This window comes from Ornithodoros turicata, chromosome 1, assembly GCF_037126465.1.
Source record: "Ornithodoros turicata isolate Travis chromosome 1, ASM3712646v1, whole genome shotgun sequence".
NCBI lineage: Eukaryota > Metazoa > Arthropoda > Arachnida > Ixodida > Argasidae > Ornithodoros > Ornithodoros turicata.
Genome location: NC_088201.1, coordinates 21307934 through 21328110, shown reverse-complemented (window position 1 = coordinate 21328110; position 20177 = coordinate 21307934). Strand labels below are relative to the sequence as shown.

The 20177-nt window shown below is 46.9% G+C and overlaps 1 long non-coding RNA gene across 1 annotated transcript in view; it reads right to left on the bottom strand.

Moving 5' to 3' along the window:
- Positions 1-20177, bottom strand: part of LOC135377613 (uncharacterized) — a 171293-nt gene that overhangs the window by 65190 nt on the left and 85926 nt on the right. The window contains exon 3 of the long non-coding RNA XR_010418161.1: positions 5863-5931. This is a non-coding gene — a long non-coding RNA (uncharacterized LOC135377613). The remainder of the gene's footprint in view (positions 1-5862; positions 5932-20177) is intronic.

Sequence of the window (20177 nt, the reverse complement as noted above, 5' to 3'; positions counted from 1 at the left end):
CAGTCAGCCGAGCTGTCTCAGTCACACCAATAAGGCAACCAGACGCACAAACTTCACAGTACGGTATGTCAATGCAGATGCTCCCAAACGATATTGTGATGCGTTGACCGTTGTATGGTGAACTGACTGCAAAGCAAACTGTTTCAGCTGTGCCTATCCCAAGCCGAAATCAACAAGATGAGCGGCCTCTCTGGTAGGAACAGTTTCCTGTAGGTTAGAAGTGCATTTGCATATCATAATTCCATAGTCGGCAGCATAAGAACAAAAAATAAAAAACAAAAAGAACGCGTACTGTACCAAGCATACGATTCCCTCTGTCATTAATGTATTTCCTTTTCTTTCTTCCGGGTATTGTGCGTGAGTAGCTGGTGCTCTTAACGAGTGCCTACATCTCCATTTTTCTTCTTTTTCATTCCATTCATGTTGCACATATTTCCAGATACGTAAACACATTCCTAACACTCTATACTCATGAAACAGTCATGGGGTTTGAAGTAAAAAATGTCATCTCCTGTATAGATGCCAACGTCTTGCGCAAGTCAGCAGAGCAGGTGCTTGGCACATCAGTCACTGGTATGTAGCTTTCAACGGTTTCCTTGATTTTGTACAGATTGCAACTTTTGTACGTTGTTTCTTCTTCAAGGTCTTAGGGTGTTAATAGGTGCTTCTCGAGGTCCGTCTCAGGAGATCTCCCCACATCGGAAGTAAATACCTCCGCTTTGCTTCTTTGCTTCCAGCGAAACGGCACAAAGCAATTTATATAATTTACTTTAGCCTTTACAGCTCAAGTGCTCAGAATGGTGCATACCTTGAAGCTTATTCAGGAGCACCACACCGCGCGGCTTCACCTCATATTGGCCAAGCTAACAACGGCACCAACGGAAGGACCTGCAGAAAATGACCATCTTGAGGAAGCCATTCTAATATTGTCAAGAGCTTCTGCGATTCGATGTCTCTCTTTACCATCACAAGGGCTATAATTGGTACGTTCTGCACAATCCCACGCATACTCCAGGTGCATTGTCTACATGTATTTGGGATAAGGTTGTGCGTAAAGTTCTGTTTTCATCAGTTGAGTAGCTCATGGCTTTTCTTAATGTTGCAGGAGCACGTTCTTCTGAGATGCGGCGGCAGTGACGAAAGGGACACCACTAGACTGATCCTGTGTCAACTGATGTCTAATGATGTGGCACAGAACTTCAGTTACAAGGGTCATAAAGGGAAAAAAAATAGAACTTCAGCGCCCTCAATCTGGGGCAAGATTGTCATTCGTATGTGCTTTGCTCTGCATACTAAAGTGCTTATAACACTCAAATCATCCATTTGCAGCCTTGAAACTGTCTTGTCATGTTCTCATGCATGCTCAAACGACTAGAATGTTGCCCGCTCGAAGGTTCAACCAGTGTATAAGTTTGTGGACGGATTATTTGCCTCCTGTAATCCAGTTTTCTCTCGTGGGGTTTAATATCCGCAGTGGTATGTAAGACTTCCTTGAGGACTACAGTAATAATAAATTTGTAATAATAGAGTAGTTATTAATACAGTGCAAAGTAATTGCAGGTAATAAAGTTCTTGTTCTTGAGTACTACATCTACTGGAGCACGATGTTTTTGTTTGCTATAGATCTCTATTGAAAATAACATTTATGCAGGCGAGTCGCAATGCGATACTTTTTCGCCGCCGAGTAGATCTGCTTGCCAAAAGTGTGGAGGGGAGTTATACTGTGATATTTTCTGGAGCATAGTTTATCCAATTGAAGTACTGTACGCAATATTTCCTTGTGATCTGACTTGGAACGTTGTTCTTTGAAACTCTATTATGCGAGAGAAAAATCGAAATATTTTGTAATGTACAGTATGTCTCAGTTACATATGATGGAACGAGGAATGTAACAAGAAAAGGCAATAAGTGTTGTATATCAAAAACAGTTGTTGAATCTTCGAAAAGTCGTATGCTTTGTTCACATGTATCTTTTCCTTGAGACAAATTAAGTGTGAGTAATTTGTACTATCTCGAATAATACGCATCCCATGTGTTTGCTGCCATGCGTGCCTTGCGTAGACGATGTTCGCAGCAAAAAGATCGCGTAATTACCACAATACGAAATAATATCAGAAGTGATAACCTGTTTCAGCGAGCTTTGTGCTTTTCGACAGAACAGCGTCCACGTGTATGTGAAAAAATGTCCACCTTTGCTGTGGATTTCCAGGTTGTAACAAGTTGCATTTTTTTTTAAACAGAAAAGCTGTACTTTGACTGAGACACGGGTGTACGTGTTTCTCAACGCAGTCTAAACCTTCTGGTTGACACATCGACATATATAATAAGTTAGTTAGTCAGTTTGTTATCCCTAAGTTAGATACTTGCAGCATTGAGGGAAAAAACGGGTAGGCAGATCACTCTGTTAAAAAGGTTTAGCAGCTGCAGTTCGCGTAGAAGCTTCCCCTGTTTTAAAACCGTGGTTCACATTAGCTGGGACACCCTGTATACAAACATTTCTCAGTTTGCTGTTCAACCCACCCATTTACTATTTTCTCTTCCGCGAGAGATAAGAGAAGTTTGTGAATGTGTTTGTGAAGCGAGAATAGGTAGAACCTTGCATCTCCACTGTGCCTCAGAGGTTTTTCCAACAATGTGTTTATGTACTCTCGTTTGTAGTATGTGTTGTGCACAAGGTCATTTGTGTTTAGGAAATAAATGTTTTACAGATATTCGAAAGCAGTAGTTTCAGTGCTCTTCGCCATTCTCAGTCCCGGCAGTGGGCGGGTAGCGGGAGGAGGGGCTACCGCGATCTCTGGCCCGCATGCATGCTTCACTGCAATACCTCAAAAGACGCACGCAGTATCATCCTAGCTTGATCGCTCGGGTGATCCGCGGGAGCTTGCAGGAACGTTACTCGGGTGGCCAAGTTGTGCGTTTTTCGGAGTTTTTTCGGGGATTGGCATTCATCCCGGGAACGAACGCACCGCCCCAATGCGTGGTTCGGGGTTCATCGCAGGTATGGATTTTGGTTTGCTGGGTAGGCTGTGAGGCTAGCCCTATGTGCAACGAGTGTGGCGTACTTGCCAACGTTGAGCACATACTCCTCCGCTGCCGGACCTATGTCAACGAGAGGCGTACACTGCAGTCGCAGCTTGCCGCCCTTGGCTGCCGCCCCTTCCACTTGTCGACCATCCTCGGCCCTTGGGACACCGCGGCAGACTCCAGGGCGGCCTTACGTCACGTGGTTGACTTCTTTGAGGCGACAGGCCTAAAGGACTCACTATGACCCCAGCAGCGCCCTCGGACACTCCCACCACCACGATCACGTCCAGCATCGTCATCGCCACTTCGATCATTCCCGTCATCTCTCATCGTCATCACTGATCATTGTCACCACTCATATTAGACCCCTAGCTATGGGGTAGCGTTCCACTCCTAGAGTGGAAAACCTCCCCACTTCATCATCACAATATATATGTTGTTGTTGTTGTTGTTACTTCGCATGGTGCGTTTTAATAAATTTACGAACCGCTTGGTTCAAAAAAATGGCAGTGATTAAAGTGCTTTCCGAGCTCCACACCGTTCCATTCATCTTCGTGTGTGTCTTTTCCTAATTAACTGTAGATTCTGTTTTTAGCACGAAGGAACATCATAAAAAAATTTAGGCTCCTGCTTCTCGACAATTGGTTCTTTTGATTCACCCAAGCTGTATGGGTCAGAGTGCGCCCTGTGAAGCACAATGCAAGCAATCAATTCACATAATGCAGTCAATGTCGGGTTTTCTATTCATCATCTGCTACTGACAGTACGAGCCAGCTCGGGTATTGAAACCGTTGCCCCCAGACGCAGGCTATACAAAGACGTCGGTCGAGTGGTACACGCTCTATTGTTTGAAGGCTTATCATATAGGCCCTCGACATTTTCGAGAAGAAAGAAAAGTCGTGCACCCAGACAAGTACCTCTCGGAATGTGCACGGGCACAAAAGGATGAGCAATCGAGGTTATCACTTGGATATGTGAGATAGCGGAAATGAATCTTGGCGCGTAATGCACGCGGAGCAAGGCTTATCCAAAGATGAGCTGAGCACCTCATTTCGCCGTCGATAAGAGGCCATAACTTAAACTTCCAGGTTTTACGACGTCAGACAATTATGATGATGTGCAAACCCCACTGTGGTTGCCCAGAGAAGTGCATTGACCGTTAACCGCATATAAAGTGAATTAGTCAACCTGTCACACGCCGGGTACTCTCTGCGATTAATAGGGAAGCGCTAGGTGAATCTAACCGCAGATCCGAAAGTCACACAAAGCTGCAGAAGTCTAAGTTGAACGTATTAACGTACAAGTTTAAAAGAGCAAGCACAGATTTAACGTACCACTTTCGTTCAAGTACAAGTTCTACTTCCGATGCTTTTAACAGGTCAATAAATACATCGCTTAGAAGCAATTGTCACGGTCCGTGCGCAGATACCGCGTCACATTCCATTCATTTTCCGCGCTGTCCTTTCTCGTCTTCCGTCTCGAGTTGATGACATTGGTAATTCGGGAATATTGGCAGTGCAATTAGACAAAGCCTTGAGAGGAGAGCGGCACAGGGAAACAATCTGGACGTCGCCCGCCCAGCGCGCGTAACAAAGCAGACCCCTCCCCAACCAATCCTGTTAATAATTGAAGACCCTTTGGTGTCGTCGACATTACCTTACCTGTGCGAGGGTTCGGGACACGAACGCCGACACCAAGTCAGCTGTATCGGGCCATCTCCGGGACAAGTAGCCCACCTCAGTGGCGTATCGGGCGCCTCGGGATTGAGTGTCTTTTCTAACCTGTGCGCGTCTGAATCCAATTTAATCTTCACTCCGTCTCAACTCCGGATCCATCATTTGTGTTGTGTGCAGAATCTCGGACGCGGTCATCTGTTCATCTCTTCACCACGACGAGGGACTCCCTGCCACCCCCACCTCAAGGTTTAACACTCCGTTAACCGCAAATTCGATGTCTATTTATGTTTGTTTTTCACCACCACATTGTTTGAGTTTTCATACTTTTGTATCTGTATTATCGAGTGTCATGGTGTCATTTATAAATGATGTTACTGGAACGACTGTGTGACTGGCCTATTCTCTGATCGGGTGACTAGTGTTCCAACCCACCGTTGTTCGGGGATCTCGCGGCATCGTCGGGGTCTAGACCTCACACCTGCGCGTGTGACAGCAATGTTGCTAAGGGCCTTGAAGCTATCGAAACTTATCTCGAGAAAGCATTATCCTTACGAAGCGCAATACCGATGTGCCTGGCATTTGCATCTACATGCATTTTCAACGTAGTCGGACTCGTTATACCAATTTGGTCGGGTGCCGAATCCAATTTCTCCAAAATTTACTTATTAACTCTTAGCCAATTTCCAACCAATTTCCGTACGTTACGGAAGTGTTACAAATAGGACGTTAGAGGAAAGGGAAGGAGTTGTGAAGTGTCTTCGCTAAGACCTGCTCGTTCCTGTCGACGATTATGTCCATTTCTGGACACACGAGTGCCGGGGGCACATGCCTCCCACTGCGTACTCTCTCCCATGCCGGTGTCTCTCCTCCGCTCCTGCCGATGAACGTAAAATCTGGCTTGGAGTTTAATATCTCATCAACAACAATATGCGTCGGAGTTTCCCGACCAAGAACGCATTCTACGTTCTTCGGGATTTGTTGGTGAGACCTAAACTGGCCTGGCCTTTCTCTCTCAGTCTCTCTTTCTTTATTTTTTCGTGTGGAGTAGCTGAGGAAACTACACCTGTGCAAAACTTATACGCTTTCAGCTAAGGGAGAACGTCGCTATCCCTTTTTTATTACTATTTTTTCAACGAGGAAAAGAGAAAAAAAAATCACTCACCCTCTCCCACGTGAGCGTGAGGTAGTGATGTCCGAACGCTTGACTAGCGCAGGCGTACTCTACGAAAACCTAATAGAAAAGAGAACAAGGAGATTACACGTTTCCTCCCACACGACTTTACACAGGATCACCTGTCATGCAGTCGTCATCTTTTCTCATGAGAGTCAAACAGGAAATACACTAAAAGAAACCACAACATAGTGTCTAAGTGCCTGAACCATTGCGTGCATTATCGCCGCATCTCTTCAATCTGTTCGCTGTGTTCAGCATTGATGACCCACACCATTTACTGGGCGGGATGCGTGACTGCTTTAACCAGAGCTTTAAGTGCTTTGTTTGCGCTGGAGTGGGAAAGTCATTTGCATACGGTGAAACGTCAGAAACCGAGAAGAGCTAATCACCCTGCGGTATTTGGATTCGCAAAATGTGCTCTCGGAATGAGCGCTAACGACGAAGGGGGATACTAAGTGTGTTCACGCTACTCGCCCTTACAATGTTTTCATTCCCTTTTTATAGGATAATGTCGAGTCTTCTGGTTAAAATGTGCGCGAAAAGGGCGTAAAAAAAAAACACGTTACTTGCCAGCGAAAGCCTCCTACCTCCTGCAACGTCTTTCGTGTACGAGGGCGTGCTGAAAACTTCTCGGCCCGACCTACTTCCAGACACGGGAACGCGATCTCGTTATCGTAGACACAAAAAGCGAGACCAAGAAGAAGAAGCCAAATTGTACGTTTGTAACGCCAAGCCTTAATTTTGCTGGGGCTATCAACAGAACCATGTCGACTACTGGCGTGAAATCTTTCAAAGGTTGAACTTCGGGCTGTCATGAAGACCCTGTTTATGCAGACGAAAACTCGGAAGAACGTCAGTATCGACCCTGCGGCTTCTAAAAAGAAATATGAACAAAAGACCACAAAAAAACACCATGCGTGAAGGTTCGTTGCAAGAGTTTACTATTTTGCACGGGAAAAGTATTAAAAATGTCAAATTTTCCGATTTATACTACGGAATTAACCTTTCATGTAGCAGCCCAAGCAGTGTCATATCTCAGTCAGGCGTCTATATCGTCTATATCTCACTACTTCAGCGCCACTATCGAGACAAAAAGAGCAGACAGAAATATAAAAAAAAGAGTTGCAACTTTTGTATTGTGCAGCCTATTTTTCCCAGTAAGCGCCAAATAAACATATATCACTCAGAATAACAGAAACTGTTTCATGAAAACGGAGGTTTATAGAACTTCTGGAAAGCATATACACCGAAACAAGAGTGAAGCAGACGACGTATCTACCGATCCGGTCCGTCATTAATTTGTTCATGGCCGCATGCAATAACGATATAACCCCAACCTATTCCTACCGCAGCCAGGCTTCCTTCCGCCTGCACCATTCGGCCACATGCAATGACAATCTAAGCCTAACATATCCCTACCGCAGACGACTTCCGTCCGAGTGCATCAGTCGGGAGGGGGGATATGTAGTTAAAATACGCGGAGAAGATAGTCGCAACTACAAGGATTTGCAATAACGATCTGGCCCTAAACTCTTCCTACCGCGGTCTACTTCCTTCCCCCTGCATGAGTGGGCCGCTTGCAATAACGATCTAACAATAACCTATTCCTACCGCAGACCACTTCCTTCCGCCTGCATCAGTCGGGTGCATACAATAACGATCTAACCCTGACCTACTCCTACCGCAGCTACATCCTTCCGCCTGCATCCCTCGGTCGCATGCAATAACAATCTAACCATAACATATTCCTACCGCAGACGACTTCCTTCCGCCTGCATCAGTCAGCCGCACGCTATAACGATCTGACCTTAACCTCTTCTTACCGCAATCTACTTCCTTCCGCCTGCATCAGTCGGTCGCATGCAATAATGATCTAACAATAACCTATTCCTGCCGCAGACCACTTCCTACCGCCTGCATCAGTCGCGCGCATGCAATAACGGCCTAACCCTATCCTATTCCTACCGCAGTTTACGTCCTTCCGCCTGCATCAGTCGGTCGCATGCAATAACGATCTCACCACAACATATTCCTACCGCAGACGACTTCTTTCTGGCTGCATAAGTCAGCCGCACGCTATAACGATCTGACCCTAACCTCTTCCTATACCGCAGACGATTTCTTTCCGCGTCGGGCGCATGCAATAACAGTGTAACCATAACCTATTCCGACCGTAGACGACTTCCTTCTGCCTGCATTAGTCGGCCGCATGCAATAACGATCTAACCATATAACCTATTCCTACGGCAACTACTTCCTTCCGCCTGCATCAGTCGGCCCTTGCAATAACGATCTAACCATAACCTATTCCTACCGCAGACTAGTTGCTTCTGCCTGCATGCAATAGCCGCAATATAACGATGCCGCCATGCTATAACGATCTAATCATAACCTATTCCTACCGCACGTGTCTTCCTCCCGCCTGCATCGGTCGGGCGCATGCAATAACGATCTAACTATAACCCATTCCTACTGCAGACGACTTCCTTCTGCCTGCATTAGTCGGCCGCATGCAATAACGATCTAATCATATAACCTATTCCTACGGCAACTATTTCCTTCCGCCTGCATCAGTCGGCCCTTGCAATAACGATCTAACCATAACCTTTTCCTACCGCAGTCTACTTCCTTCCGCCTGCATCATTCGGGCGCATGCAATAACGATCTAACCATAACCTATTCCTACCGCAGACGATTTCTTTTCGCGTGAATCAGTCGGGCACATGCAATAGCGGTGTAACCATAACCTATTCCGACCACAGACTAGTTCCTTCCGCTTGCATCAGTCGGGCGCACGCAATAACGATCTAACGATAACGTATTCCTACCGCAGACTAGTTGCTTCTGCCTGCATGCAATAGCCGCAATATAACGATGCCGCCATGCTATAACGATCTAATCATAACCTATTCCTACCGCACCTGTCTTCCTCCCGCCTGCATCGGTCGGGCGCATGCAATAACCATCTAATCATAACCCATTCCTACCGCAGACGACTTTCTTCTGCCTGCATTAGTCGGCCGCATGCAATAACGATCTAATCGTAACCTATTCCTACCGCCTGCATCGGTTGGGCGCATGCAATAACGATCTAACCATAACCTGTTCCTACCGCAGGCTAGTTCCTCCGCCTGCATAAGTCGGGTGCATGCAATAACGATCTAACAAATAGCCTACTCCTACTGCAGACGACTTCCTTCCGCCTGCATCGGTCTGGCGCATGCAATAACGGTCTTACCATAACCTATTCCTACCGCAGACTAGTTCCTTCCGCCTGCATCAGTCGGGCGCATGCAATAACGATCTAACCATAACATATTCGTACCGCAACGACTTCCTTCCGCCTGCATCAGTTAGCCGTATGCAATAACGATCTTACCCCTAACCTATTCCTACTGCAGTCTACTCCATTCCGCCTGCATAGGTCAGCCGCATGCAATTACGATTTACCCTTAAGCTACTCCTACCGCAGTCTATTTTCTTCCACATGCATCAGTCGACCGCATGCAATAACGATCTAATCATAACCTATTCCTACCGCACGTGTCGTCATCCCGCCTGCATCGGTCTGGCGCACGCAATAACGGTCTAACCATAGCCTATTCCTATACCGCAGACTAGTTCCTTCCGCCTGCATCAGTCGGGCGCATGCAATAACCATCTAACCATAACCTATTAGTCCCGCAACGACTTCCTTCCGCCTGCATCAGTTAGCCGGATGCAATGTTGAGCAATAACGATCTTACCGTAACCTATTCCTACCGCAGTCTACTCCCTTCCGCCTGCATCAGTCGGGCGCATGCAATTACAATTTACCCCTAAGCTATTCCTACCGCAGTCTATTTCCTTCCACATGCTTCAGTCGGCCGCATGCAATGACGATCTAATCATAACCTATTCCTATCGCAGACGACTTTCTTCCGCCTGCATCAGTCGGCCGCATGCCCCCAAGCAGCACAATGTACTGAAAGTCGAGTGTCGAAAGTGCTGCTTGGGCCGCAGTAGAGATATGGTATGGAAACAACGCCTACGTCGTATCAACGCCCCAAGCAGCACAATGTACTGAAAGTCGAGTGCAATAGGGGTGGACGGTATGTGTCTTATCAATGATCTTTTCGGGAGTCTGTTCCAGGCATTCCACCTACCCGTCCACCCCTATTGCACCCGACTTTCAGTACATTGTGCTGCTTGGGGCTGTATGTACACTCATCCTCGTAAATGCCGTTTGCCGCGGGATCGTTCCTAAAGCACAGACGAAAAGTCCAAGGGAAATCTATCAGTGCATCATACAGCATGATGCAAACATTGAGTGACGAGTGCCATCATGCTCAACCGTGACGAAGCGGTGTGCTAACTTTCAGCGTAGGGATTTTGACAGCGAAGCAGGGGCGAATCCAGACCATCGCTTTGGAGGAGGGGGCGGTTTCTTTGTCGAAGCGCGTAGTGTGGGAGGGCAGAGAGGGAAACCTAAGTAAACTCGCGTTTAGGGGCGAACGCCCCCCCCCCCCCCCCCTCTGGATCCGCCACTGCACCAAAGACGCCGCAAGATCAGGTAGACCTCCGACGGTGTCAACTCCCGAAATCATTGATTGTGTCCACGACCTCATTTTGGCAGATCGACCAATATCGGCTAAATCAATTCTGAGACCTTAAGCACATCCAGAGTACGCCATTGGGCTTGTAATTCATGAAAAGGTGGATATGCGGAAGCTGTCAGGCAAGTGTGTGCCGAGATGTTTGAATGCCGATAAGAAACAACGCTGAATAGATGCCTTTGAATAGATGCTGAAGTTTCGAGCGTTCTCGTGACACTTTTCTTGAGCGACTTGTCACATTTGACAACCGCAGTTTGCGCTTTCCCCCTTCTCTCCTTCTCAAGATGCGCTACAATCCGCACCGTTTCTGTTTCCACATCGGTATCTGTCGCGTCTCTTGAGTAAAAGAGAAGAGGGGAGTTGCATGTAAAGTGCGGTTTCTTCCGAACTACCCAACGTATTAATCCTGCTCATTTTGTATTGTTGTCAAGGTAACGCGTCTTTCATTCCGCGAGGTGAATTTTTTGCGCTGTAGAGCCCCTGTAACTGTGCTGTGAACGTTATGCAGTATGCGTGTTAACGACAGCGTCATACAGCGTCAATTTTAGATACTTCTACAGCACACACACAGACAAAGAAAAAAGAAAAGAAATATGGTGTTACCTCGTCTTCTTTCACACCGTGACAATCAGCCTGGAGCGCAGCGCTATCCTTCGTGTACCTTTTTTTTTACATTGTGCGAAAGATAACGCAATCACGTTGTCATCCTTTTCCGGCTTTCCTGGCATGCAGCGGGACGTCCCTGTCACGGTTTACGTTGAGTTAATTTCCGATTCGTGTCACTTCCCTCCTTGTCCTTGTACATCTGCCTTTACCTTCGTTACTTGCAACACTGCAGATAACCTCAGATGATACGTATAGATACTGGGAATCATTATTTCTGTCATTTTTGTTTGCATATGAAATTAAATCGCACGATCGCCTAGCCCGACTCCCACGGCATTACTTCCCACTTTATGAGAGTACAACATATAGACCTTTGGTCTTGTTGGTATTCCGTATGTATATAGGCTGAGAAGCGCTCAGACAGGAGACAAAAACGGACATACAAGAGGAGTTAGCACATGTCCCTCGTCTCGTCTCTCCGTCTTTGACTCTTGACTTTTGACTAAACATCACTGGCTTTTTAAATCGGCGGATTCGGCGTTGTGGAGAGCTGGAACAATCGAAGTTTAACGAGAGCTCCTGTGAGCATCGTGGACTCTGAGGAAAACTGCCCGATGTTAGCCAGAAAGGCTAGGCTGGATCGGAGAGCGAGCACAACCAAGCTAAGCGAAAGCCAAGCAGGATGATTGCAAGAATGCTTCGCGCTGCGTAGCGTCATACAGGGGTGCGCACCTTCGAATTGTTTTCGAAAGTGAAGAAAATACCAAGGTCATGTTTCGTTGATGTGTGTGGCAACGGTGAGTTTTAGTATACCGTTGATAAAGTTATCGTCTCTATCGGAACCAATCGCACTCGTGCGTGAATCAGAATCACTGATCGGTTCCGGTTGATACGGTGAGACGCTAGCCACGTTATCAAAGATCTACTAAAACTCTCTAATAACTTATGTGATGTCAAAGCTTTCGTTGTTTCGAGTGCCCTTAACACCTCATAGTATGGGCTAGGCGTTGAGGTTGAACCAACTGGCGCAGCTTTATTTTGCTGGTGTACAAATATTGCAGCTGGTGAGGGCACCTACCGAGAGGGCTAGTCAGTACCCTGGACTGATTAGCGGCCGTCAAAGGGACAAGTCAGAGTCATAATATTAACAGCCTGCAGAGTTATATAAGCTCAACGCTTCGCAACTATTTCGATGTCGCTCATGCCATGTATTGTTGATATATTTTTATGAGTGTCGTTTATGCAAATATCTTTCTCAACTGTGCTTTGCACAAGTATACCACTTTAAGATCATTCGTTAGAAGGGGTAACTACGCGACGCAATGCCAGGACAACCTCCTGTTAGAAGGAACTATATACGAGGGGTGTTCAAGTCAAACCGGGACTTTCTGTATCCTGAGTGTACAAATGGCTCGCGCTACTTCTTTTTCGTCATTTTCACACGCGACAGGCCTCCGCGTTCAACACGTGGTGGTTCCAAGTTTGTGCAAAACAGAAGGCACGTGCTGGACAAGATGGTGACAACGAGGTGAGCGCGCACATCGAACAGCGAATTGTCATGAAGTTTCTCGTGAATGAAGGCGTAAAGTCATCTGAAATTCACAGAAGACTTCAGGCTCAGTATGGCCACGATAAACTTAGCCGCAGCAAAGCGTTTGTGTGGTGCAAACGGTTCCGAGACGGCCGTACATCAGTGCAGGACGATCCCAGCCGGGGCGGCTCAGAGCCCAGTGTCGGAGTTCCTGAGAACATCCAACGTTTTTCTACGGTTTTCTGGGAAGGCTGGCGTTTTTCATGTTGATTTTCTGCCCAGTGGTACCACCATCAATAGTGCATAATACTGCCAGGTTCCCAGGGATGTGCATAAGGCGCTGAAGCAGAAGCGGCCGGGCCTCATCACCAAAGAATGCACGCCCGCATACCGCGCATCTCACGACACGCAACTTAATGAAACTTGACTGGGAGTTGCTGCCACATCCCCCTTACAGTCCAGACCTCGGCGCCAGCGATTTCCATCTCTTTGGGTCACTGAAGGCGTTCCTTGGGGGCCGCCACCTCAGCTGCGACGACGAGGTCAAGAATGCGGTCCGATCATGGCTGCTACGCGCCGGTAAGGATTTCTACACTGCTGGCATCAAGGTCCTCGTGAAACGATGGGACAAGTGCATTAGTGCCCAGCTGGAGATTACGTTGAAAAATAAAACTAATTTCTCGCCTGTAAGTTCATTTTACTTTTGCGAAAAATGAAAAGTCCCGGTTTGACTTGAACGCCCCTCGTATATATGCCATTGCGATATTGGAATTGTTGGACAATAACTCTCACATCAAGGAAGTAAGTGAGCAACGGCGCTTGTATAAAAAAATTAACTGTACTGATTGGCGCGGTGCCAAACGCCTACGAAATACGATACCAGTAGCATTAGAGCTTGAGGAAGGGCGGTGCCTGCGCTGTGACCGTACATGATTTGCGTGTGGCGCAACGGCATACCCGACCATAGGTTGCCATGGGCCTCGTGCAGAAACACGGGTGTCGCCTGCAAACGCGTTCACTTCCTGTTAAATCCACTGCACTCTTTAGTGGGCATTTCTGAACATCTGGCCGAGCGCAATGGCGACACGTTATGTCACACGCCGCTTCCTGGCATTATCGGCTGCACGCCGCTCGCGTTCCTCATTTTCGGCCATCGCGTCTGCAGCTGCCGCAGTAAAGGCTTACTCACACATGCGTTCCAAAAAGCGGCGCCGCCTCAGCGTTCGCGGCGCCGCCGGCGGCACATCTGCGAACTTTATACTAGTACGAATGTTCCGCAGCACACCACCTACGGTGGAACTCCACGGCGTCCGTGTTGCCGGACGACGTGAACGACATCACACGAGACGCTAGGGAGTTTTCGCAGATCGGCAGCGCTCTGCGGAAACGATACGATAAAGGAAGCTGTCAAATCAAAGATGGGCAACGTGATGTCAGCCACTTCAAAGGAATCAGGTGCTTGGCTAATCATTGTTGCGGAACAGTTATCGCAAAGACCTTCCAATCTGCTAAATCTCCCTACTGAGCTAGGGTGAAACGTTTCCTCTCCAGCGTGACATTACTTGGTAGCCCCATATATATACAGAAACAGGAGACGGACATCGCACAAGAGAACGCCGAGAGAAGAAAATGAACACAAGTGCCGTGCTAAAGGAATCGAAGAAGAAGGAAAAGTAGGAGGGGAACCCTTCTTCAGTGATTGGTTTCATAACCGTGCAATATCTGTAATGACGCTCTCTAAGCGACGATATGTCCGCCGACTAAACCTGACGCGATATCCGGACATTCGCCCCGCCAAAAATGATTCCTGCTTCGTAATTCTTAGCTTGTTTATTAATTTCCGACTCTAAATTCATTACAAGTTAGCTTTTAAGATTAAGATTAACTAGGGAGCGTTATCGTGAAAGCACGTCCACGCGTGTTCGTTACGTTGGGTTATTGGCAATGATAGAGGAAGATTAGGCTCACAAGGTTTTATGACGTTAGTAAACTAAAGAACTTTCCTGTTCTACCTTGTTCATGTACATGTAAATGTGTGCGAGCTAGAAATTGTGCAGTTCCGCAAATCGTAGAAAATTTCCCGCCTCGACTTTTTTTTTTTTTTTTCGCGCGCGCGTGGCTGGGAGTACGTGCGTGCGGGCGGGCGTGAGTGTGTGTGTCTGTGTTAGGGACGGGCAGTATTTAAATACATTGTAATTAAAATACTATTTAAAATATAAATACATACATTTATATTTTGTGTTTAAATACAGGCTCGAAAAATATATTTATAATTATATTTAAATACCAATTTTTGGTATTTGTTCTTGTAAATACTTTATAAATACTTCTAAATACCGAATATACTGACTCATGTCTTTAAGTTGCCGTGTATTTGACCTTTCGCGAAGAAGGGAGAGTTTGGGGCGCAGTGTTTGAACTAGCATGCATGCGACAAACCATTTTAGACGGCGAGTTTTTCGCTGTTGTTGCGGACAATGGGCGCGGCTGATTACCTTGTTGTACGAAGCATCTTCTTCAAATTTAATACAAGCCTTTGTTCATCGGCACTTGTGGAGATGCTGTTCTCCTTCGCGAATCTGATTGTACGGCAGAACAGGAGACGCCTTAAAGATGCAGTCTTCGAGAAACTTCTAATATTAAATTTGCCATGATAACCGAACAAATAAATGCTATTGTCCCTTGCTGATTTGTTGTTATTCATCGTTGTTTCTGTACTTCCAGATGACATCCTCCTCACAGTATTTATGGTAGTAGTTACGGATACTGTATTTATATTTTGTATTTAAATACTTATATTGAAAAGCATTTATGAAGAGTATTTACCCATTTTGACAAAGTATTTTGTATTTATACCCATCCCTGGTCTGTGTGCGTGTGCGCACAGTAAAATTCGGGGATGGATATCCTCACGTAAATGCGTGTTTCAGGATTTTTTAAACCTGGAATGGCTTTCAACTAGGACAGTCTCTCATTCTGCTATTCCGGTTTTGCCCGATATCCCCTAATTAGCGTTAATTAATGAATATTATGTGATTAATCACCTTGTGGTTGCATACTTTCTTCGAGAGGATGTCAGCCTTGCCGTAGAATTCAACTGCAAAAACGACATCTACGCTGCTCTCATGGCTTTTTTATAAAAATTCCTGTACGTTGCAATATACCAACCCTGCAATGCTGCAATATATGCAACCCTGTACGTTGCAATATAAAGAACAATAAGTACCTCATATAAGCAGTTAAATCATTTAGCGCCTGCGCCATACTCGCAATCACGGGCAGTGCAATCCGAGTGCCCGCATTTCTACAGAATTACCCACATCCAATTATAGAGACTGTAGTTCAGTGTTGACCATTCGGATGAAAACATATCGTATACTGGGTTAAGGTGGAGTCACTGGTTGCGATTACGCGAAGTCCTCTCAATGGATGGCGCCATTAGTGACCGAGCAATGGAGTAATGTGGTCTTTTTCTCGGTGAGAAATCGGAGGTGACGTGCTGCGTCTACCTCGTTCGTCAGGGTTGTATGTGCTGCGTCTACCTCGTTCGTCAGGGTTGTAAACATAGATGGGAACTCTCGTCCTGAGGTGCTCTCCTGTGATCGAATTTCGACTTCCAACGTTACGAAAAATATTGTATTAAAAAAGCAGGAACAAAATTTGTTTTATGATATGTAACGAGAATGGTATCGAAAAGGAATCTAGGGTGGTAGACTAGACTCCAACTCTAGGGCTGAAGAAGGCTACAAGCTGGAATAAAGATGAGTGCTCAAACACAAAATGTGAAACTGAACGATGTATTTTCGCCCGGACAAGACAAGGTGCCACAGAGCAATTCATCTCTCAGGGGGTAGCACAAGGAAGCGTCCTAAGCCCGCTCCTCTTTAATGCTGTTATGGCGGGCATTGGAACCTGCATTCAGCGGAAAGTCAACTTGTCCCTGTATGCCGATGACATCTGTATTTGGACTACAGGTACTTCCCGTCCAGCACTCCGTCAGCGTTTTCAGCGCACGTTAGATGCCATTCGTCAGTATTTCGTCAGTATTCGTGAGTATACCAGGCAGGAATGGAGATATCCGCAGAAAAAAGCGCTGTTCTAGCCTTCATCCCCAAGTCATCCCCATATCATCGTCATCATGTATTTCTCTCTCTCTCTCTCTAGCCTTCACGCGCAAAGACATGCATAGCTGTCTCCTGTACATTAGTGGCAGCTCACTGGAGCAGGTGATACATCACAAGTTTGTCGCCGTAACTCTATCATGGAATTTGTCGTGGAAGCGGCACACAGACGTCCTTGAAAAGAAAGTCCAACGTTTGGTCAACGTCATTCGTCACTTCGCAGGTATGAGATGGGGACGAGACGAGGAACATCTCCTCATGTTGCACAATGCCCCGGTTCGCGGCTCAGTAATGTACAGCCTTCCCGTCCTGCACGGACTTCCTCAGACATTGGTACCAAGGATTCGAGCTCTGCTCGCGCGAAGTCTTCTGGTATGTCTCGGGGTCCCGCCAGGCGCTGAAACCCGCCTAGTAGCTAAGGCAAGGGACGTCCCCATTGAGGTTCTCCGTACTCGGAAAACTGCACGCCATTATCTGCCCCGGCGTCGGGAACTTGGTGCCCCCATCGCCCGGCAGCAGCCGCAGTAGCCCCCTCCTGCACTTACCGTTGGGTCGCCGCAGGAGGGAGACCCCCACGTATAGCTGTGCGTGGCTGTCCCGTGTCTGGGGAAAGGGGGATCCCGGCGGTTGAGTGGACTCGGAGGTTGTTTAGGACCCTTCGGGGCCCCTCCGGGAAAGCAACACACCGCTTTGGCCCCTGCTTCCCATAGACGGGTGGTCCTGGAAGGCCCGGCCAGGACCATTCAGCTTAGTAGCCATCTCCCACGCTAATTTCTCATTTTTCCTTTTCACCTTCTTTGGCGGCGAGGGCCAACCTTGTGCGGTTCTTTCTCTCTTTTGAAACCTGCACTAGGGTATAGTGCAGAGGTAGGTGTTAGCGTGCGGGGCACGTTCCCTAAGTTGGGCTCCATGGTGGGCGGCACACCTTCTGCACCGAATAACCTGTCCTTTCGTATGAATTTCCAACCCTCCAAAAAACAAGATCGACGCCTGAAGAGGAGCCGCACCGAAAGACCGAGAACAGAAATACTGGACTGTACCCCAGAACCTTGGTTCGCCAGGTTCCTCATGATACATTCAGATGACCAGATCAAACCACTAACCAATCTGTCTCCATTTCTAATTGCTAAAGAGCTTGAAAAAGCCATAGGAAAGTCATACAAAGCTAAAAAACAAAGTAATTGTGACATCCAAGTAGAAGTACTGACTAAGGAACACAGTATCGCCACTCCTGTCTCTTCAGAAAATTGGATAAATCGCAGTATCTGTTACATCCCATCGAACGCTCAACACCATAAAAGGTGTTATCTCGGAAGACGACCTTCTGTCGTGTTCTGAGCCTGAAATCGAAGACGGCCTTAAAGAGCAGGGAGTAATTTCCGCTAAGCGCATAGCAATGCGAAGAGATGGTAAAGAACTTCCAACAAAACATTGTTCTGTCGTTCAAGTTACACGGACTTCCTGAAACCATCAAGGCAGGATACCTGAATTGCAATGTACGGCCGTACATACCTAACCCGAGGAGATGCTTTAAGTGCCAGCACTTTGGCCACAGTTCTCAAGTCTGTCGCGGGCAGGACGACCTGTCCAAAGTGTGCTGGCAAGGACCATGCTCCAGAATCTTGTCACAACGAAATGCAATGTGCGAACTGCCGAGGTAGTCACCCCGTCTATTCCAGGTCCTGTCCTCGTTGGCAGGAAGAAAAGCACATACTGAAAATAATGACTGAACAGAATATTTCATACAGAGCAGCGAAATCACAAGTAGACTTTGGCAGGAAAGGAACCTTTTCCGACGTGGTGCGCAGGGGAGTGGCGCCACTGAGGAAGTCTGTGGAAACTCAGACCTGTTCTCAGGTTTCTTAGTTTCCACCTTACACTCCCCAAATAGAAGTAAGGGACACGCAAGTGTCTCTTCCGGGAACTGCGCCTGGTCGAACGACCGCGCAGAATGAAACAACCGCGACCACTTCAAAGGTCGATGGCACTCCATCCATTTGGGACGGGAGCACAAAGTGCCCCTCCCAAAGCATTACCCAAAACGTGGACATCGATGATGATGACTGCACGTCGCAAAAATCATCATCGAGTCTTTCTGGTGTTCCCCCACAAGGGAAGGAAAAGAGAGAAAAAAGTAGGGGAAGAGGTAGGGGAACCAAAGGTAATGAGCAACCAAAACAACCTCCGAGAAGGGTACAACCTCCCTAAACAGCACTATCCTTCTAACTTGAACAGCACACTACTCTCCATCATGCGCACTGGTCTTGTACACATCCCTCTTATTATCTCCATTATGGCTATCCTGCAGTGCAATTGTCGAGGGTTCTTCACAAATCTTGATGATGTCAACGATATTTCAGACAGGCATGATGCATTCTGTGTCGCATTGCAAGAAGCTTACCTAAATCCACAGCAGACACACACGCTTCGGCAGTGGAACCTATTCTGAAAAGATCGTCTAGATGCAACACGTACATCTGGTGGTGTTGCAATCCTCATACGAAATTCCGTTCCTACAAAGCACCTTCCACTGAAAACAGATCTTGAGGCAGTTGCTGTTCAAGTTTGCCTTCATAGGGTTTTAACAGTTTGCTCTTTATACTCTGCCTCCACCGGTGGTGGTAGGTCACAAACAACTGGAAGATTTACTTGATGAACTCCCATCGCCGTGTCTCGTACTTGGCGATTTCAATGCCCACAATTCTTTATGGGGCAGTCAAAAAGTCGACAGACGAGGGAAGATGATGGAAATAATTTTGCTTACAAGGCCGATTTGCTTGCTCAATACTGGAGCACCAACCTACGTAAATAGTGCCACACAGTCCTTTTCAGCAATAGATCTATCTTTCTGCAGCCCGTCTCTGTTCCAGGACATAAACTGGGCAGTAGAGGACAACCCTCGAGGTAGTGACCACTTCCCTTTAATCCTGAAGTTCACACACAGCAAACACTCTCACTACACGACCACCACGGTGGAAATTGTCCTCAGCAGATTGGAACCTCTTTCAAAGGAAAGCTACACTTTCACCAGGGTCATTATTAGGTATGGATGTTAACCACACTAACGATGTTATAACAGCCACAATTATAGAGGCAGCTGTCGAATCCATTCCACGAACCTCCGGCCGTATCCCCAAGCGCCCCAAGCCATGGTGGACGAGTGATTGTCAGAAACCACGAAAGGAACAAAACCGAGCGTGGGATATCTTTCGTAGGTATCCCCGCAGAACTTGCTCACCTTTAAGAAAGCACGAGGTAAAGCGAGATGGACACGGAAACAAGCTCAGAGGGAATCTTGGCGAGACTTTGTTTCATCATTAACATCAAATACACCCTCAAAGAAAGTTGGGGAGAGACTGAGAAGCATTAAGGGCGACTATCCCAACTTCTCTATCCCTCTTCTACAAATCAATGGGTGTCCCTGTGACAGTTTGGAAGTACAAGCGAACC